Genomic DNA, 21,079 nt, shown 5'->3' with positions numbered 1-21,079 from the left:
ATTATGAAATATTATTTATATCATTGTGAACTGTGTCGTACGAATAAGTAACATCGTCTCTTTAATAAATAATTCACATAGCAAGTATTTATCGCTGAGCCAACCCCACCAGGCTGACACAAGCGTGTTCCTGGTTTTGCATAACACAACCCTCAACGCCAACGACGATTGAAGAGCCGGTGACTAATTTTGCAGTCAAATACAAGTGAACTTCCATGAAAATGACCTATTATGCAAAAAATCTGAGGGTTTTTGGCAATTGTTTTAAAAATCCATAATGAATTTTTTCGTTGAAATAAATTAAAAATTGTAACGGATGAAACGAAAACTTGTTTTTACTTAATTAAAAATTAAACACTTTAAATAACACTAACAATGCACCTAATTAAAAAATAACAATGAATCTTTTTAGTATTTATGGTACTATTTAGCTTTATGCATAAATACAATCTTTATAAAAGATGGATGTTGATTGGGATTAGGGTTGTGATCTTCAAACATACAATGTTATTATATCAACGCCCAAGCTTTCGACAAGTTTTATTGCCTTCTTCAGGGGATCTACAGACATAGGGACATAATCATTTAGACAGTTGTAAATTGTATAAATAGTTATAAATTATCAGTTTTTTGTTACTTACAGATACAAAGTCAAATCGTGAACACATTGCACATTCCACGATATGTATACAAACAAACTATATACATATATAATAAATAGATAAATAAAAACCTCTTCTTAACAGCCTCTTACATATATAGGCATTTTTAAAAACCAGTAACAATTACTTAATAAATAATATTCTTTTGGTACATAAGTGATATTTATGTACCAAAAGAATATTATTTATTAAGTAATTGTTACTGGTTTTAAAAAATGCCTATATATGTAAGAGGCTGTTAAGAAGAGGTTTTTATTTATTTATTTATTATATATGTATATAGTTTGTTTGTATACATATCGTGGAATGTGCAATGTGTTTACGATTTGACTTTGTATCTGTAAGTAACAAAAAACTAATATTTTATAACTATTTATACAATGTATAACTGTCTAAATGATTATATCCCTATGTCTCTGTAGATCCCCTGAAGAAGGCAATAAAACTTGTCGAAAGCTTGGGCGTTGATATAATAACATTGTATGTTTTAAGACCACAACCCGAATCCCAATCAACATGATCGCACAACAAACAAAAGATGGATGTTTCATTTTTTCATGATATATTTATTTATTTTTATTTACTTACATTATTAACTAGTTATTATGTTATAATGTTATTTTTATTTACGTAAATGATTATATTCTCAGATGAACGAATGATTTTGACCTCATAATCACACCTCTTTCTAGGAACGAAAATCGATTTGAAAACATATCGCCACTTCCAAAATTATTGTCATTCCACCCGAAAAGAAAGACAAATCTGCGGATTTGTGGTGTTAAAGAGTATAAAGCAACTAAACCATAGCAAACAAAAAACAATTACGGATTGTAACACTTTCAGCAAGGAGCCAATTCCATCTAGAAATCGCCTAGGATAAACTACAGCAACTATTTTTTATGGAAGTGATTTTGACGAAAAATCAACGGTAAGGAATTACTTCTAGTGGAGTAAATGGTTTTATAATTGATTGCTTGGCCTATCAAATTAATCGAAACATTTACGGTAGAGTGAGTGGTCAATTCAAAGGTTGTACGTGGATAGTTCTATTCAAAAACTTCTTTTGAGATTTTTATGCGTTAGAACTCAGTTTGTGAGGGGCATCGGTGGCGCCGCAACGGTTTAGGCGTTGACACGGCGCTCATCACTGTAAGGTAAAGGTCCCGGGTTCGAATCCAGCGGACCTGCATTCGAACCCGACATGCTTACAAATGGGCTTTTTTCCAAAAAAGAAAAGAAAAAAAACACCGGCACCCCGGGGGTTGATATAACCTCTGCTGTTGCAAATCCTCGTTAAAAAACAAAAAACAAAAAAAACAACTCAGTTTGTGAATAGAACTATAATTTACAACCAATGTCCTAGTTGGAATTTTCATTTAAACTTATTCCGTTTGGATTGCGCATTGTTACTGAGTGTAGTCCATTTATTAAGTTTAAAGAAATACATTGATTTTTACCTAGGTGTACATTAACTTTTCATTAATTACATTTTATATTAAGTATATTAAGTTTAATCAGGATTTCTTATTTTTTTAAATTTTATTTATTTGAAACTGCACATTAAGAATAATAAAATTGTTTTATTAAGAATAATAAATGAATGAGTTATTTGAGTTAATTTTATTTTCCCCAAATTATTTTACTTAAAATTTAATTTGTTGTTCAAATCACCATACAAAACCTAAGAAAATCTAAAAATAAATTTATAAGAAATTTGGCTACTGATCGTCTTGGGCTGTTTTCGGCTAGACGTTTCAATCTTGTTCACACTATTTATTAACTTTGATCAACCGCTGAAGACAAGAATACAGACCAATCCATCGAGTATAGGTGAACCAAAATTATCTGTACAATCAAATTCAGGTTATCACCCTGCAGTGAACAAGGATCTCATACATTTTCTATATGTTGGTGTAAAACTGTCATCACCCGGTTAGTTTAGGAAATGTATCCATGTTAATGTTAAAAAGCCAATCCTCAAGCACAGGATGGATCCAAAATCGCAAAAGGAGAAGTGTTTCAACTTAGACGCAGAAATGGTACAGTTAGAGAGGTGTAAACTTAGGGGAGTGATAGGATACTATAATTTCTATACGATTTGCTGTCACTGGCATCTGAAAAGACACCAACATAACGTAGGTGTATTCAGCAATCACCCCCATTTGTAGGTTATGCACTAAGCAGGAAGAGACAGCCACCCATATCATCTTCGAGTGGAAAGCAACCACTGAATTGAGGCATAACCTGGGTGACAAATAAAACCCAGCGAAAGGAATTGTATCAACGACAATCATTGACCAATAATTCTTAGGAGAGGGATTGAGTTGATTGCACTGCAATAAAGCACCAGGAAATTGCAATAAACCAGAAGCGTGCAGTGCTTGGGGAACCAAAACTCCCACTTACTAATGACCATAATCATGAGCACATAAAAGTCAAAAAAGTATTGTAATCTTGGCCATCGTAAAGTTAAGTTGCAACAAAACTTCAAAACTCGACAGAAATTAAACACGAAAAATCTATCGTTCTCTCCAAGGTTATATTTTCCTAAAGACAAACTTAATGGTTTAACGAAAAAGGGTACTTGTTTAAAGATATAATGGATAATACTTGTTTTCAAAAATAGAAGTAATAAAGATTTTTGTATATTTTTGTACCTTTTAATTTCCTTCAACCGCCACAGGTCGTTTTATATTTTGTATATTTAAAAATTAAAAATAATTTTAACATGAATCAAAACATCTTCCTACTTTAACCATATTTAATTCAAAGTTAAACAATAAACACGATTTGTATGTGAAGTTTTAATTCACTGGTTGATAAAAAAAATGTCAAAAAACACTTGGAAAGGATTATGTCTAATGGCTCATTTGTGGCGGTGAATCTCTACCACTTTCGTCGCTTAAGCTTTTAATAGGTTTAAGGTATGAATTTTTTAAACAAAAGCCACCAACAGCAGGGCATTATTTACTGTCGTACGTTAATGGAAAACGGAGAAGATACTATGCACAGCATGTTATTTTAAATAGATTAGCATTAATAAATGTTTAGTAATGTAATATGTATTAATGCTAAATTAATTTAAATGCTAATTTTGAGAAATTGTTTTACAGAGAAATATAAATTATGTTTGAATATAATTTAATACTTTGATTGAATATAAAAAATAATTTTTTGCATTGTATAAAGAAATCGTGAGATGCGGTCGGGTGTGAAAATTGTCGGTTTCAGAAAAACATTTTCTTTGTCGTGCCAACGTTTCGATCGTTTATTGAGATCATCTTCAGGGCTCAAAGTGTTTGTCTTCTGTGTAATTGTGACATCCTTGCGCGTTGAGAGTGCCATGAAGATGATCTAAATAAAAGATCGAAACGTTGGCACAATAAAGAAAATGTTTTTCTGAAACCTACATCACACCCGACCGCATCTCACGATGTCTGAATAACTATCGATTAACGGTCACTAATCTCTACGCATTGTATAAATTCACTTTTTTCCACATCCTACATGTATTTTTTAAATTTAAACAATGTTTGTAAATCCCAGGCCCTGAGAATGATCTCAATAAAGATCGAAACGTTGGCACGATAAAAAAAATGATTTTCTGAAACCTCCGTCACACCAGACCCCATCTCACGATTTCCGAATAATCATCAACTAACGGTCACTAATCACCACACATAATTTAATACAATAAGCTAAATGATGTATGAAATAATATTAAAATGAATATACTTATTAATTAATTAATTTATTTATTTTAATTAATTCAAACGCTTTTTGGTTGCTGTTTTTGGCCAAGATTTGCAATTATTTAATTTACATTGACTTTTCATTTACTGATTTATTTGTAATAATAAACAAAAGAATATATCGAAGTCTTGGTGCTCGTGGAAGTAGGTGAAAAGCTTGAAATGTTCAAGGAAATATATATAAATATTCTATTTATCTTGAGGCTGATAAACAATAGGTTGTTCGTTCCCGATTATATTGGTCTTTTTAAGTTAAGATTTAGTTGTATATAGTATAGGATCATTTTCACAAAATAAATTTGAATGATTGTAAGAATTTTTGGTATGCTATTAGTATTAATAAGTTTTACAATAATTAAATCTATTTTGTTTATTTATTTTCTTATTATTCTGTTACAAAACCACTAGAGCACTACAAGAAACACTATTTTATATTTCTGGATTTTATGTTATAAAAGTGAAGAAGTTTATTAATATCATAAAGAAACCCATTTACGTTACTCATTAGGGGGGGTTATTAGGAGTTCATGGACGATTTAGGTATTTTATAGGATTTTCGGAACGAGTTGGGATGAAAGGGTTGGGCTAAGGCTCCAGTGTTTAAATTGACTTCTTGCGGTTCAAGAGTTAATAGGATTTGATGGTCTCAGTGGATAGTAAGTTTGGACACGAAGCAGAGAGGCAATGCCCCCAAGAATTTTAGCTTCGACTGGATGCGTTGAAAGGCCGAGTGCCCCGAACCCTACAGTTCAATTACGTACTTGCAGTTTGACTTGTGGATGAGGCGTTTATTTTGCGGTGAGAATTTTGAACTGTTGTCACGTAATCTATTGATTAGTTTATGGTCTGTTCAGTTGTATAATGTAAAGTCATAAAGAGCTATANGCATGCTTTGCATTGTTGTGCGTATGACCGGCGTGGTACCCTCGGGGAAGCGAAGGATCGGACCACCTAGGCTAGACCTATGGCGTCCCTCGATTACGTGCAGCAGGTGTAGGCTGAGCTTGATAAGAGACCTTTGTCCGTAGGCGGTACTCATCTAGGGGGTGGGTAGTAATCTCACTTTTTAATCCGAAACCGCTGTCGGGGTGTTCCCGAAAGTTTCTACGTTGGGGGAGCCTCTACACTCAGAGGGATAGAGTTGCCTTCTCTATCTAGGGAGTACGCGAGGGGGGGGACGGGCTGATGTATTTCGGCCCGTTAGCCCCTTGCGTGCGGCGTACGACCTGACGCACAATGCGGGCCCGACCATTCGGAGTGGACAAGCGGAGAGCGTGGCTACTGACCCTTAGGGGCCGGGACACCACTACACCAATGCTGCGGCGGTAACACCTTCCGTCGTATGCAGAAGTGCGTCAGCTCTCATCTTGACAATCAAAACGTCCGATAAGGCCGAATAGGCCAGGTGCGGACGTTAAAGATCCTCTTGTCTTGTTGACGAAGAGTAAGCGGGAACAAAAAAAAGTTCCGACCAAGCCTCGAGCGTAAGTAAAAGTAAAACTCCGAGTCATGTCAACAATCCTGTTATCGGCGAGTTAATTCCATTGTTGTCAACATGCTGATCACCGCGGCTCGGCCCGAAAGCGTACGGCCGTAACAGCCATAGTGTCCCTTATGAGCTGGTATCCATATGAGGGTTACCCTTTTCTCGTCCTTGGTAGTAATCCTGTTAATAAGTTGAACGGTTTCCTCCACCAGCCTAGATGTTGATAACTCTTTTTGTAAAGACTTAAGACTGGCCTGACTGTCTGAAAAGATTCTTATATCTTTTCCCTTAATCTTGTTATAAATGAGTGTTCTGCAACAAACATTGATGGCCCAGACCTACGCCTGAAAGACCGAGGTGTTATTAGGTGTTATACCAAGAGGGGAGGAGATAGCTAGGGTAGTAACAAAGTAGTAGTACATTAATGGTGAGGTGATATAGTTTGAGTCTGATCCTCTATTTATTAAACCATTGCTGAGACCATAGCTGAAAAGTGACTGCAATTGTCTGAAATGTATAGAGAATAATAAATGGGACCTTACGGGACAGCCGCATCGGGATGTTGAATGATTCAGAAGGAAGATTCGGTTACTTTAAAGTATCTGAAGCGGATAGGATTTAACGATAGGATAGAAATAAATGGACATAAGCACCTAAAACATTATATTTATCCATTTATGTTTAGTAGTCTGATTGACCATATTAATTATTTAAATTAATAATTCTCTTTATGTAAGGTCTTGACTGAAATGAAAAAGTGGATCGAAGTCGCGATAGCTCAGGTGGTTAGAACAGGTAATGAGCCAAATGTCGTGGGTTCGAATCCCATTCGTGGCACTGACGTTTTCATCTCAACCAAAACCTTACATAAAAAGAAAAATTAATTTATATTTTCAATTGATGAACTATTCGATGAAAATATATATTGTTTTTCCTATTGAACATGTTAGAAATCAAAGTAATAAAGAAAGCACCAATTAGGTTTAATTAACCGGGTTGTAATCAACCCAAAAAGTGAGGATGTAAATACCACAATGACCAAAAACGATCATATACCAACGTCAATTTTATGCTTTTCCTTTAGTTCTTCTAAAAACACTGAAAAAATAGTGTGGAGGATTTCAGTTTTCTAACATGTAAATAACACGTTTTTTTAAATTATCAAAATAGATTAGCACGTATTTATTGATTTGATTAAAAACCCACATCATACTTTGAAGAGGAACTAGAAATTAGTTCATTTGCGTGTCTTCAAACAAAAAACAAGGTAATGTTAAGAATACCAGCATCAAAGATTTCTCCCCTAAAGTTAAAATGTCTTTATAAAAAAATATTAGCCCTCAAAATGATTCGCCAATTTGTTTTATGAGATAAAACCAGAAAGTATTCCAGGTGGAGATTAAATGTTTCCCTGACGGGGCCGGGGTCCGAATTACATTTCCCCGACTTGTTAAACTTTGAAAGGATTGTAAGAAGGGAAAGTTATTATATTCAACGGGGTTGGAATCGATTAAAGTTTTTCGGACGGATCCAATAGCCCGAGAGGGGGTGAAACAAGGTGAACGTTGCATAATGAAGATGGACCATTACTCTTCATCTCTTACTGTCGTCCTCTATTAATCCCGGTTGGGCCCGCTCAGGAAATTAAACTTTCCCTCACCCTCTCGCTCCGGTTTTCCACCCCCGGCCACTGCCAGACCTGTACCCCGACGGTTCTCTCCGCCTCCGATAAGACCAGGCCATTTCTCATCTTTTTTCACACGTTACAGGGAAAATGGAATAAGTCCTGTTACATCCCCATTATTTAATTCTAACATTGTCTGTCCGAATGTTTTAAGTTATTACGATTATAAATTTGCGTGTATATTGAGAGAGACCATTTTTTAACGAATTGAATCTTTACAAGTTATTTATTTCCTAAGAATATGAATGGCATTAATTTAATTCAATAAGTAAACTTTATAGATGTACACTATTAAGAAAAAATTTTAGAACGTCCAAATTAATTAAGAAAAATAAATCAAACTTACGACATGTTACAAAAATGTGGGCATGCACCCACTTGACCTGACTGAATATAATTTCTATCTTTTCCCTTATTTCTATTGCTGCGTTTTAAGGAAATACATGTGTCACTTAAACTTTTATATCTATTATTGCATAAACCAAAAAGGTTTGACTTTATTCTCCATGGAAGCAGGACGCAAATAACAGATTAATTTGTATAAAAAGTTAGATATTTTATCGATACATTTAATGTTTCTTTGATGCTAAATTCAACGGTGCAAACGATTTTTAATTTCTAACAAAAGTTCCCAAGTTCTTCACAAAAAACTACTACTTGTATTTTGGGAAAAACGAAATCTTCCTCCTACTTCAACTAATAACCATTTTAATCCTTTGAATTGATAGTAAATTAATTGATCATGGCCTCAAAAGTAAGAGGGTAATAAATTCATTTATTGATTTTTACAAAAATGTTTAAACGAACCGAGGATAACACTACAAACACAAATTTTTAAAAAAATTTGTTGTTTAGTGACCGTTAGCCAATGATTATTTGGAGATCGTGATACGCGGTCTGGTGTTTAAAAAAAATTAATGATTTACAAATAAAAAATACAAATAAAATTTATTTGAGTAATCCCAAATTGATTGACTGGTTTAATCCATTTTTACCACTTAATTTAAAACCAATTAAACCAAATTTAGTTGTTTCGTGGTTTGAATTGCAACGAATATCGTAAAAAGGTAAAAAAATTTCGCAAATCTGAATCGGGCTTTAATGACCTACATTCGGAACGTTAAAGTTATTTGAGAAATTTCAAAGCTTTGGAACATGTGAAACAATTCATTTATTATCTATTAAAACAAAGAATAAATAAATTGACCTTTGGTTGAATAATTTGGGATTTCGTTTTTCCGTAAAACAATTTTTGGAAATCGTTTTGCGGATAATGGATCTTGCTATGAAGAAGAGGTAAATCAAAACTTTTTCTATCAAAGAATTAAACTAGACAAAAAATTACAGTTTACGATTTTTCGTGTTTTCTTAAAAAGCTTATCAATAAAAAATGAGGAGAACAGAAATTAAACTCACTCTGTATACTGTCATGTGTGGGATCTTACATACGCAAATGTTTTAAATGTATATGAGAATGTACGTCGTTCCAGATAACCAGCAATTATATTGCTTTTATTATTGAATATCTAAACCAAGTTCCTTTGTAAACAGTTTTAATATTATGGGTATGGACGAACGTATTAACACTAAGGGTGATGATCTCAGCATGCTTATTCAGTTTCACGCTCAATTTGACTTTCACACTTATTCACATTTCAACACAAGGTTTGTCTCAAAAAATACTCAATCTCGTAAAAAATGTAGACAAGCTCTACTTTTTAACTTTAAAATAATTACAGGTTTGTATTTAATTTAAGAAAAATATTAAAAATGAGGCAATTTTTAGGTAAAATACAATTTCAAAACTAAAAGTTAAAGAAATTCATTTGTTACGTAAAAATAAGGGCGATGTATTTTGGCAGCCTCTAATTTGTCGTGTCATTTTTGCGTTTTTCAACTTGTTTAAACCTATTTTCAAAAAAATTTTCGAAACTTTCTAACGGATAGCCGTTTTAAAAAATCTATAGATTTAAACTGGGTTAATATTTAAAGAATTTCAACAATCCAATACGTAGTGGAAAAACTTCATTAAGATTGCCGATTTTCAAAAAAATTCAAAATGGTTATTCAGATATCGTGAAATGCGGTCGGGTGTGAAGTAGGTTTCAGAAAAACATTTTCTTTATCGTGCCAACGTTTCGATCTTTTATTGAGATCATCTTCAGGGCCTGGGATTTACAAACTATGTTTACATTTAACAAATACATTTAGGATAATTTAGGATTTAGGACATAAAGAAAATGTTTTTCTGAAACCTACATCACACCAGACCGCATCTCACGATATCAGAATAACTATCGAATAACGGTCACTAATCTCTACACAAAATTCAAAATATTCTCTAAAAATTAACAATATTCGCAGATCTTTGATTGCATTATTCATTATACAATTTTCTTGAATTAGGACAAACAGATAATTAAATACGTGGGTAGATATGTACACACAATTATATCAGTTGATAATCAAAAAGGTGAAACTTGAAAAACATTGACTTTAACCATATAGCATTGAAAAATTTAGCGGTTTAAAATATTTTTAATAAAATTATGTTTGACAATTGTAAACTATTTGATTTTTGTTTACCCTACTTGTAGAACAAAAATACCAATTTTCACGGTGCAACGAACGAATTTGCATATTTTTTGATCAATTTCTTTTGGAACCGAGGATCTGGTTAATTTTAATTATTTTAAAGGTTGAATTTACGTTATGTACTTGGAAATTAATGTCAAAAATAGAAGGATTTGTTTATTTACTATTAATATTACTATTTGATTAAAAACTGTGTTTCCTTGATCATCTTACTTGAAAAAGTAAAAACTTTCACGACACATATAACTTACGACAGCTCAATCTATGGTCTCAGCACACATAAACATATTTATTGCTCAATTTCTTATAAATACTTGTACAACTTGAAATCCTTCTCAGTTCGCTTTTCACACACTGCCTGAGAAATCACAATCAAAATAATTCTAACCGCTAACAGGAAGATGTTCTCAATAATAATTGTCTAGATTTCAAATATATTCCTTTTTTTTTTTTTTTTTTTTTTTTACTGGGGCTTCCGACATCTGGGTCATTTCAGCCCCAAGCTAAGTCAAGTCAATATTCTATTTACACTTCTATTTACAAACACTATATTCATACAGATAAATACATTCATACACATAAATACATCCATACAATACACTCATTCCGTTTGGTCGGTGGAGTACTTGATATTCCTCCACCGACCTATACTCGAACTAAACTAGATTGGGGTCGATGGAGTACTTTTATAAATATTCCGCCATCGACCCCGAACACATACTCATACGCTCTCATCGTTCGAGGGGCGATGATGATGTTATATTTCACCCTCACCCCTCGCCATTCACGCTAATAAATACATGCACTCAGACAAACATATAGACACACAACACATGAGACATACTATATACAATAAAAAACCCCAATTTCCCGTAAAAATCGGAACAGGGGACCCTGAAACCCGCTGCAGTGCTCGAGCACCTTCTTCAGATTGGATGGCATGCCTACGCGCTCCCTGTAGGGAGCCAAGGCATGGCATGTTTCCAGTATGTGGGACACATCGAGCAACCTTTCTCTGCATAAGGGACACCTGCGCGGGCTTTGGCCCAAGAGCAGGTGGCCGTGTGTCAACCGTGTATGGCCTATTCTTAATCGCGTTAGGACGATTCCTTGTTTCCGGCTCAGGTTCTCGGGGGGCCATCTACGAATCGTGCTCTTGACGCGCAAAAGCCTCTCGGACGACCCGGCCCACTGACGCTGCCATCTTTCTTTTATCATGGTCTTTACTGCTAGCTTGGCGTCAGAGGGCCTGGTCGCGATGGTCCGGTCTGGAGGGTTGGACGTTCCGGCCTTTGCCGCCTCGTCCGCACGTTCATTACCCTCCAGCCCGACGTGTCCGGGGATCCAGACAACAACCACCGTTTTTCCGAAGCGCTTCAACTCGGCGATTTTTTCCAACAACAGCACGACGAGAGGGTCCAAAGAGAACCCGTCCCGCAGGGCCCAGACAGCGCTCAGAGAGTCGGTGCATACGAGGAAGGCTGATCCTTCCTCAGTCCGCACCGCCTATATTCCTTTTATTAAGTCTTTTGCCCATTTACACACTTAACTTATACTTATAAGCTTGAATTTGAAAATTATGTTAAATTTTGTTTTTACAATTAAAAATTCGCTAAAGAAAAAATAATTTAATTTAAATTTAATTTTGTAATCCTTTTAATCCTGAATACAAACCTTGTTTATTTCCAAATGTACTAATGATTACTTTATGTTCAAAACAATTCTTAAACATGTTTATATTATATGTTATGATAAGAAACTAAAGATTTTCATTCTAAATATTGCGGTTTTTATAGCAAATTTGTTACCGTGCTTTTTTTCTTATGGTAAATACAGTTGAGCACAAATATTTTCAATGCAAATATATAAAGAGAAGTTATAACAGTTGGTAAATTCCAAGAAGACGTCTTTTAATACCTCTCGCTGTCTAGAGCGGAGTAATTAAGGAAAGTTTAAAGAGGAATTTACATAATATCCTTTATGGCCGTTCCGTGAATAATAAAGGAATAAACAGCGATTCTAAATTATGGTATGAAGGAAATTTTTGAGGTAATGTTTGTGAATTTCCTTGAGTTATTTCTGGAAATTTTGACTTAATACTTGTATAAAGTTAATTTAGCACAAAATAATCGCTTGATTGACCTACGACTATTAAAGGTACAAGCAATAGGAATTTGTATGTATGACAAGATTCTGAAAAGGTTAAATTTCCGTAAAGCGAGAATCATTTCTAATATATTTGTGCTGGTTTTACATCAAAGTTATGTTTTAAAACATATCGTTAAAACATAATGTATTTATTGACAATGATTAAACATTACTATTGCATTAAGACCATTCCCCTAATCATTAATTGTTTATACCCACTTACAACCAATATTTGTTAAGTCATAATTTTTCATTAATTACAATTACTGTAATTACGAATTTATATATATGTTTCTTTCGGGGCCTCTGATGATTACAGTATTTTATTGTTTTACTGCGATCCAATAGATCTTTTGTGGAATTGACATTCCTTTCTTTTTAGAACCCCGAAATGAGCAATATAATAAAAGTAGTGTGTATTTATGCAGAATTCCCTAGGCTTTAATATCGTTTTTGCAATGAGGCTGTAACTTTCCGGGCTTATGCTTTGCAGTCACATAAGACATACTGTGATGACGGTGCTTTTTGATAAGAAAGTCGGAGATATACGTCTCAGTTTTTTTCCTACGTTTTAAGGGCGCAGTTGAATTGGCAAATGACAAGTTTAAGTGTCTATAATATAGATTAATTCTATTTCAGAGAGAGAGAGAGAGAGAGAGAGAGAGAGAGAGAGAGTGAGAGAGAGAGAGAGAGAGAGGGAGAGAGAGGGAGAGGGAGTAAGTGAGTGGGAAATGCGTTTTTCTTTTCCTGATTGGAGTGTTGATGAATTTCTTTGCATGTTTTATTCCTGCTCAATTTATCCAGGGTTTGGGTATTTATTTTCCATTTATTCAGTTCTATTATTAGCATCATGTTGTAGTACAATGGGTTTGATGGCAGCTCCTATTTTTGCTAGTGTGCGAGCATGTGGGCTGAATTCAATCTCGTGTCCTTGTTTCTCCACCAGTTTTTCGATTTCGTTTTTCACACTTTCGGGCAGATGAGCGCCATTTGGAGCTTGGTAGTGCAAGCGCAAGAACGTGGCGAGCTGTGATGTGCTATTTTAAAGTTTGTCTTGGGAATAAGCAATCGTCGCCATTATTTTCATTAGTGACAAATCATACATATATAACTATGTATGTATGTAGGATTTTGAGCTGGCAGATGGCAAACCTCGCATAAAATTTTACCTGATGGAGCCACCCCTTTGGATTTCTTCCAACTTTTGTGTTCCGTATTAGAGGAGGTGCCTTCGCATTCTGAGTGCTCGCAAAGAATTGAAAAACAGCATGGTAAATACTTTTTCATATTCAATTTTTGTTTCTCCTTGTTGTCTTTTGATTTTTAGAAAGAAAAAACCACGTAGCAAAAATAAAATTAAAAAATGTATGATTTGAAAAATATGACTGATTAGGAAATTCGTGCTATGTTAGATTTCCTTGATTCTGACGATGAGTTTGAACGCGTAGTGATTTAGAAGATGATGTCGATGACAAGCAAGATGATGCTCAGAAAATAAAACTATCTCAACTACTGACAACGCTTCTGGAACTTTTCTACTCTTCAACAATAGCACACCCGAGGAAGAATAAAATTCGTCAAACTCATTACACCCAATGCCACCCTTAGCGGACATCAGTGATACATCGACTGAATGAAGTCTTTTTCAGCCTAAGGTAGATAAAATTCCTTTTACTGGCAAGCCTGGCTTAAAAATTTCACCTGATGGAGCCACCCCTTTGGATTTCTTCCAACTTTTGTGTTCCGTATTAGAGGACATAGCGGAAAAATCCAATAATTACGCGCTAGGGCAAATGAAAAAGTTTATAGAATATCTTGATAAATTTAAAACAATAACAGAACTTAAAAAATTAATCATAATTATTTTAATGGGTGTAACCTGACTTAACCGATTTGCCGACATCTGGAGGAAAGATTATTTATTTAAGTTGCCATTTGACACATTTATGGAATAAAAAGATTTTTATTAATATCACGTGCCATGCATTTTGTAAACAACAACAACAACCGTAATAATATACTTAAAAAAATTAGTCCTATAATCAAATATTTTAATAATTTTTAATGGAGGACGAGTATTATCGTAACAAAGAACTGCCATTAAATGAGAGTATGGTTTTGTGGAAAGTACAGCTTTTTATGAAACAATTCGTGTAAGGAAAATAGCACAAGATCGGTATTAAGTTGAACTTTTAGTAGAACCTTTTGGGATGGTTCAAAAAATAATATTTTGTAGCGGTATATCGGACGTAGACGAAGGTGGTGTAGATCATTGTTGGAAAGTTCTTCATAAATTAATGGAAGGGAAAGAAAGGCAAGGGCATGCATTGTATATGGACAACTTCTGTAACAGTGACTTTCAAATAAAATGCTTGAGAAAAAGCTATACTCCACTGGAACGCTGAGGGACAACCCTCCCGAACTAAATGAAAAAAAAAATTATTAGAAGGGGAGAGTGTCTCCCTATGTACCAATAAAGTTAAGTGTACACAAATGGCGAGAAAGAAAAGATATTTTATGTATCTCCAGTGCATGGTAGGGTATAATTTTTGAAATAGATAGGAGGAATCAAAAAAAGTTCAAATTAATACATAAATGCAACAAGTAGATAATGGAAATTCATCGACAGGATCAAATGCTTTCCTATTATCCTTCCAGCCACAAGAACTAGGATAAAAAAACTGGGAATAAATATTTATCATATAATTTTAATAAATTCATTGATTTTGTACAATACGTATCCTAATGTCAAAAAATTTGGATACACGTGATTACCAAATTAAAAAAAAATAGTACGGCCACCTCCAGAAGGTCTAACAAAAACTTCCACCATCCATATCCATCTATGGGAATATGTGAAAGAAATAGGAAACAGTCGACTAAAACGGAAAAAGTGAAGAGAATGCAAAAAATAATATAAGGAAAGATTTCCTAATAGTTCTACTATTAATGCCCAGAACGTCCAGGAAAGCCTGGTTCTGTTTGAAACACTGTTTTCGAATTTACCACAAATGCAGTTACTAACGACAAAAATGAATAATTATTTTCTTCAGTTAATCAGTTTTATGGTTGAAAAAGTAAGTAATATTTTTTGACATCCCTAATTTTGAAATTTTTGTTAAATACTGCTGTTCTGTATCTATCCACAATATATTTATTCTATTAGTTTTATATTTTTAATTTATTATGTTATATTATATACGTTTTGTTTAATGTAATTGTTTTTATGAATTATAAAATATTTTATTGTATTTGTTTTATAACATATATTGTAATATGTTATTTATTTTATTATTTCGTTTTCCTTATTTGTTTTTTATTTGTTTATTATACGTGTTATTTGATTCATTGGTTGGTTTGTAATAAAATTAATTTGTGGAGAAAGATTTGATCTATTTTTATTGTTTTCTACTAAAGCTGTTAGCAAGTTACCTATAGTAACTTATTTCTATATTTTTTATTCTCCACTCTTCTCTATTCAAAAGCTGTGAATAGAAAACATAAATTTTAATAAAATAAATATTACGATATTTAGAATAAAATCAGTGTTGATATTACAATTTTATGATAGCTTATCGTATTTAAGAAAAGGTAAGTAAGTCTAAAAAATTAGGAACCTCTCCCTACTAATGTAACCGGCAATCCACATTACCCAAACTTGCACATCAAGGGTCCATTTGCAAACCAAACTGCTCAAACTAGGCGCAACACCGTCTTTGTTGGTACCAGATGTTATCGGAGAATTCGTTTGTTTTGGGTTTCGTTTGTCTCCCAGAAATTATATGTTATTGAATTTCGGTGAAAATGCCGTTTATTCTTTTTCACAAATAATATTTATAGGCGCTATTGCACCTATTTTATTGTGCGTAGAACCGTTGAATAAATATAACGACTACAGAAACTCACAAAATGCTACATAAAAATATAATTTATTCAAATAAAAATTGCTTTTCATTTTAAATATTAAAAAGACCAACCTGTAAAAACTTGATTTGTTTTTAGAGAGTTAAGAACCGTTAAAATAAAATATTTATTTGTTGTTATTTATTATACAATTACTTCATTTGTTGAGATGCATGAACATAAACTTGAACGTGGATAACAGGAGGAAATGAAAATCCAAACCTGTGATTCGGACGGTCATTAATTGCGATACCTTACGATTAATTTAACGACATGGAAAATTTTCCGAGGTTTTTCATACTTTTTGTATAGTATCGTACGATTATTCCACCGTTAAATTTTATTAGGCTGGACTGTATAGATAAGATGTTGTGAACTATAAGTAAAAAAGGAAAAAGAAAATAGCATTGAAAATAGGAAAACTGTTACTTAGTCTTGCAATTTGAATTAAGCAAATTGAAAATACAAAAATTTTTCTATGTTCTTCTATCATGTTCTTGGAGATAAATAACATAAATATGTAGCAAATAGTGAAAATGTAAGCTGTAAGTGCAAAACTCATACCAATTTTTTCTGAAAATAACCAGTATAATGGGGTCTGAGGAAAAATTTAAAAAAAAAATTGGTCACTTGAAATGGTGCATGAGATCGTTGTTGCAAGATGAGGAAGATGAGGATAAATTACAAATATAGTTATATATAACTATATTAATTACATTACATTATTAATATAAATTATAAAAATAGTTAATGCTTGAAGAAATAATGAGATCAACCCCAAGCATTATTTTTTCCTGAATGATGTTCTTCTGCCATAAACAACAATCAAATAATATTCCAAAATGATTGAATTGTAACTTTATTTTCCAGAAATATAATTTAATGACAGCCGGTTGAAAAATATTATTGAACATAATTATGTGATATTTCACTCTTGTATGAAGTGTTATTACTGAAAAGAAGATTAGGAAAAAACAATATGGGGTGACTGGCGATAAGTGTCGAAAAGTTCAGGTCTTTCTATTCACTGTATGGAACAAAAAACTTCCTATAAACCCCTGTTCAAATCTCAAGGGTAAAGAGGTAATTTCAGGTTTTGGGTGGTTTTAATTTTTCGACTTTGGTCCACTAAATTGCTTATAAACTTCAGATTTACTGATTGTAGAAAAATCTGGTTTGTGTCACCAGGCAGAACGTTATATTTGCTGTAGGGAAACCAATTTCCATTGAAGAATTGATGAAATAATATTCTGCAGGAAAAATCCAGGAAAAACAAAAATGTTGAAATTTGAATTTTTTTTAAATGTAGGATTGGAAATTTTTAACAACTATAAACTCTTGGAGCTTTGCAAATTTCCTCAAAAGTTCTTCATTCAATTACCTTCCAGCGGTACACCCAACTTTTTGGATTGCAAGTCTGTCAGGCCCAAAACTTTTGTATTTTGTTGAAACAAACTGGTGTCGATGAAGGGAGGCACGTTCAATTTTTTCAGGAAAATCCGTCTGGCTCTTGAGTTTCGTGTAAGTTCTTTAATGTTCAATTCAATCAGTTTGCTTTATGTTATCAGCTGACAACTTCTTCAGGTTGATGATTTAAATTATGTCCTTGTTTCCTAATGCACGTCTTGCTGATATGCATTTCATTTACGGTTACTGCAACGGTAATGCTACTGCTCCAATGGGAGAACACCAAGCTCGTTCTCCACATTGAGATGTTCCAGCAAATCGCACGGAAAACTGGTTCTTTTACTCTTTTACGAGGGTGCAAAGTTTGGAACGAAATGACTACCAGCAGTGAGTCGATTTTTTTTCAACAATTCTGCAATGTAAATAGGTTTCCATTTTAACAGCAAATTTAATGTTCTATCAGGGGGCACAAACCAGATTTTGATACACTAAGTAATTCTAAAGTTTATAAGCAATTTAGTGAACCTAAGTCGAAAAATTAAAAAATACCCTAAACCTGAAATTACTTCTTTACCGTTGAGATTTGGACAGGGGTTTGTAAAAAGTTTTTTGTTGCATATAGTGAATAGAAACACCCTTTGAAATTTTGGTCACTTATCGCCAGTCACCCTGTATATTTTTATTCTTTTGTTAGTTACAACATACTTATTTTAATGTAAATAAAATTGAACAACATCAGAAATTCATCAGTTTTAGCAAAAAATATTTAATTATGATGGTTTGAAAGAAAATGCACCAAAACTCAAGAAAATCATTTATGAATCAATTGAATTGTAACTAATAATTTATTCTTGACGACATGTACCTACGAAAATCCCTAGCGAGCTGTTTTCACTGATTGCAGTTTTCTCGCTACTATAGATTTTCAGCATTTCAGGCCTAATCTTGCTAGTTGCTTTCTAAATTTTCTTTTAAAAGTTACGATGAAAAAGGTCCGACAATTTACAACACCGTCTCCAAAAGCAAGTCGACCGACGCCTTGGCGGTCGTAACATAAGCTTTTTTTTCGAAAGAACTTTCGACCTCCGGACGAATTATTTCTGCGAAAACAAGAATCAAGTAAAACTTTGAAAACACAAATCACTTTTATGAATCATCGTTCTAAGCGATGTTACCATGTTACAATAATAACATTATGTAAAATACTAATAAAACAAATTGTTAATTTATTAAAATATAATTTAAATTTAAGTACAGTGTACATGGTGTATACGAAAACACTTGCTCTTTTTAATTTTATAAAAAAAAAGCAAAAAGTATCGAAATAAATTGGTATCGAGGCGGACCGGACCGATGTAAACAATTTCGCAGGTGTATTGAACAATGGAAAACACCGAAAGCAGTCAAGTGTCTTTTTATTTGTTTAAAATAAAAGGAGAACTGGCAGGTTATGAATAAAATATCAAAATCACACATGCAAGAAGTTGAGAATATCGAATGAAGAGAAATAATGGTAAAGATAAAGCCGCTCCCCCTTCAAATGATGAATATTCAGCGAGTAACAACTTTAATGCAACGAGTCGAAGGAAAGTGCGACTTGACCCATTTACATCTAGCACTCGTTTCACCCCGACGAAAAAAACTTTTTATTCCATCTAAAGGCCTTTTTATTCCCCCTCGCACGATTCAAGAATTTATCATGTTAGAAGTATTAAAAGAAAAAAAAAGGTTTTATTTATAAAATATACTTTTTATTAAAAAAAATCAAAAGTATTTTTATAATTATTCAGCATATCAATTTTTCATTCGAACAACCCATTATGTTCTTTTGAGGAAAATTCCACAGATTTTCACTGAACAATTATTAAAGGAAATGGATCCCGATGAAAATAGAAGCGCGTTTCTTCAATTAAAGGACATTAATTTAAGGATAAGTAATAACGATATTAACGCTCCTCTGCGTGCTGTTCCCTTCTCAATTAGAGGAGGCACGCTAGGGTCTTGCTCTTTCTCTCACCAAAACACCAGGCTCTCATTTGGTTAATGCGATTTAACCGATGGCCACAATCACATTTACTACTCTAATTTACATTGCAATTACCCCTGGGATGATTGAATCCATTGGAGAAAGAGAATTAGTTTTATTAATTATTATTTATATAACTAACCTTTTGAAATGAACTTTCTTCTTTTAATTAGAACTTACCGTAGGCAAAGATTTTTTATCATTACTTTTTATATTGTAAATAGGTACGATAAATCTATAAAATATTTTAAAAAACTAGATGTGTTCTTCTGTTATGCTTTCACATTGAAAATATGTATAGATCAGGTTTGTACATTGCTTCAATATACAACGTGAGTTTTTATGAAAGATATGGCCTTTTGCTTGTACAGTCCCTATTTTATTTTAACACTTATCATGTTTCCAAATATAATTTTTCATGAAGAATCGACCGGTACTATTAAAACTGTAATAAGTTGGCAATTAATCGTCCTTATCAAACTAATCAATTTAAAAAAAATGTAATACATTATTTTTCACTAACTTTGAAAATCCCTTCCATTATAAAACTCAAAATTATTCAATTCAATTATTCATATTTATTTAAAAAACTTACAAATTAAAATTCCGTATTTTCTGTAAATAAATGTTCATTATTCTCCATTTGATTATTCGGAAATCGGGAGATGAGATATAGTGTGATGTAGGTTTCGAAAAAACATTTTCTTTATCGTGAAAACGTTTCGATCTTTAATGAGATCATCTTCACGGCCTGGGATTTACCAACGTTGTTTAAATTTAACGAATACATGTAGGATGTGGAAAGAAGTATTTCTAAATCTTTTGATTGAATATAAAAAATATTTTTTGCATTGTATAAATTAACTTTTAACCACATCCTACATGGATTTGTTAAATTTGTACAATGTTTGTAAATCCCAGGCCCTGAGGATGATCTTAATAAAGATCGAAACTTTGTCACGATAAAGAAAATTCACTAATTTCGTGGTCCGCTTGACCAATTAAATCATTACAATTAATTAAGGTTTTTAGTTGAGATGAAAAAAAGTTAATGGCACGAGCGGGATTCGAACCCACGATCTTCGGATAGATACGCCGCTGCTCTACCACTTGAGCTATCGTGACCTCGATCCACTCGGACATCAACTTCCTATCTCAACCCCACCTTGTGAGTTTTCCCTCCTTTTTGCCATTTTTCAATTTTTTGCCTTTTTTTCATCTCAACTAAAAACCTTAATTAATTGTAATGATAAAGAAAATGTTTTTCTGAAACCTACATCACACAAGACAGGATCTCACGATTTCCGAGTAACGGCCACTAATCACCACACTTTCTCTTTTTGCTTAACCAATTTCACCATAGTTGATTGAGTTCCGAAGAAAAACTTTAACGTCTGAGAACAAATGAGAAAA

Source organism: Cimex lectularius, unplaced genomic scaffold, assembly GCF_000648675.2.
Source record: "Cimex lectularius strain Harlan isolate CLEC.00 unplaced genomic scaffold, Clec_2.1 scaffold40, whole genome shotgun sequence".
Classification (NCBI taxonomy): Eukaryota; Metazoa; Arthropoda; class Insecta; order Hemiptera; family Cimicidae; genus Cimex; species Cimex lectularius.
Note: the sequence above shows the minus strand (reverse complement) of the source record.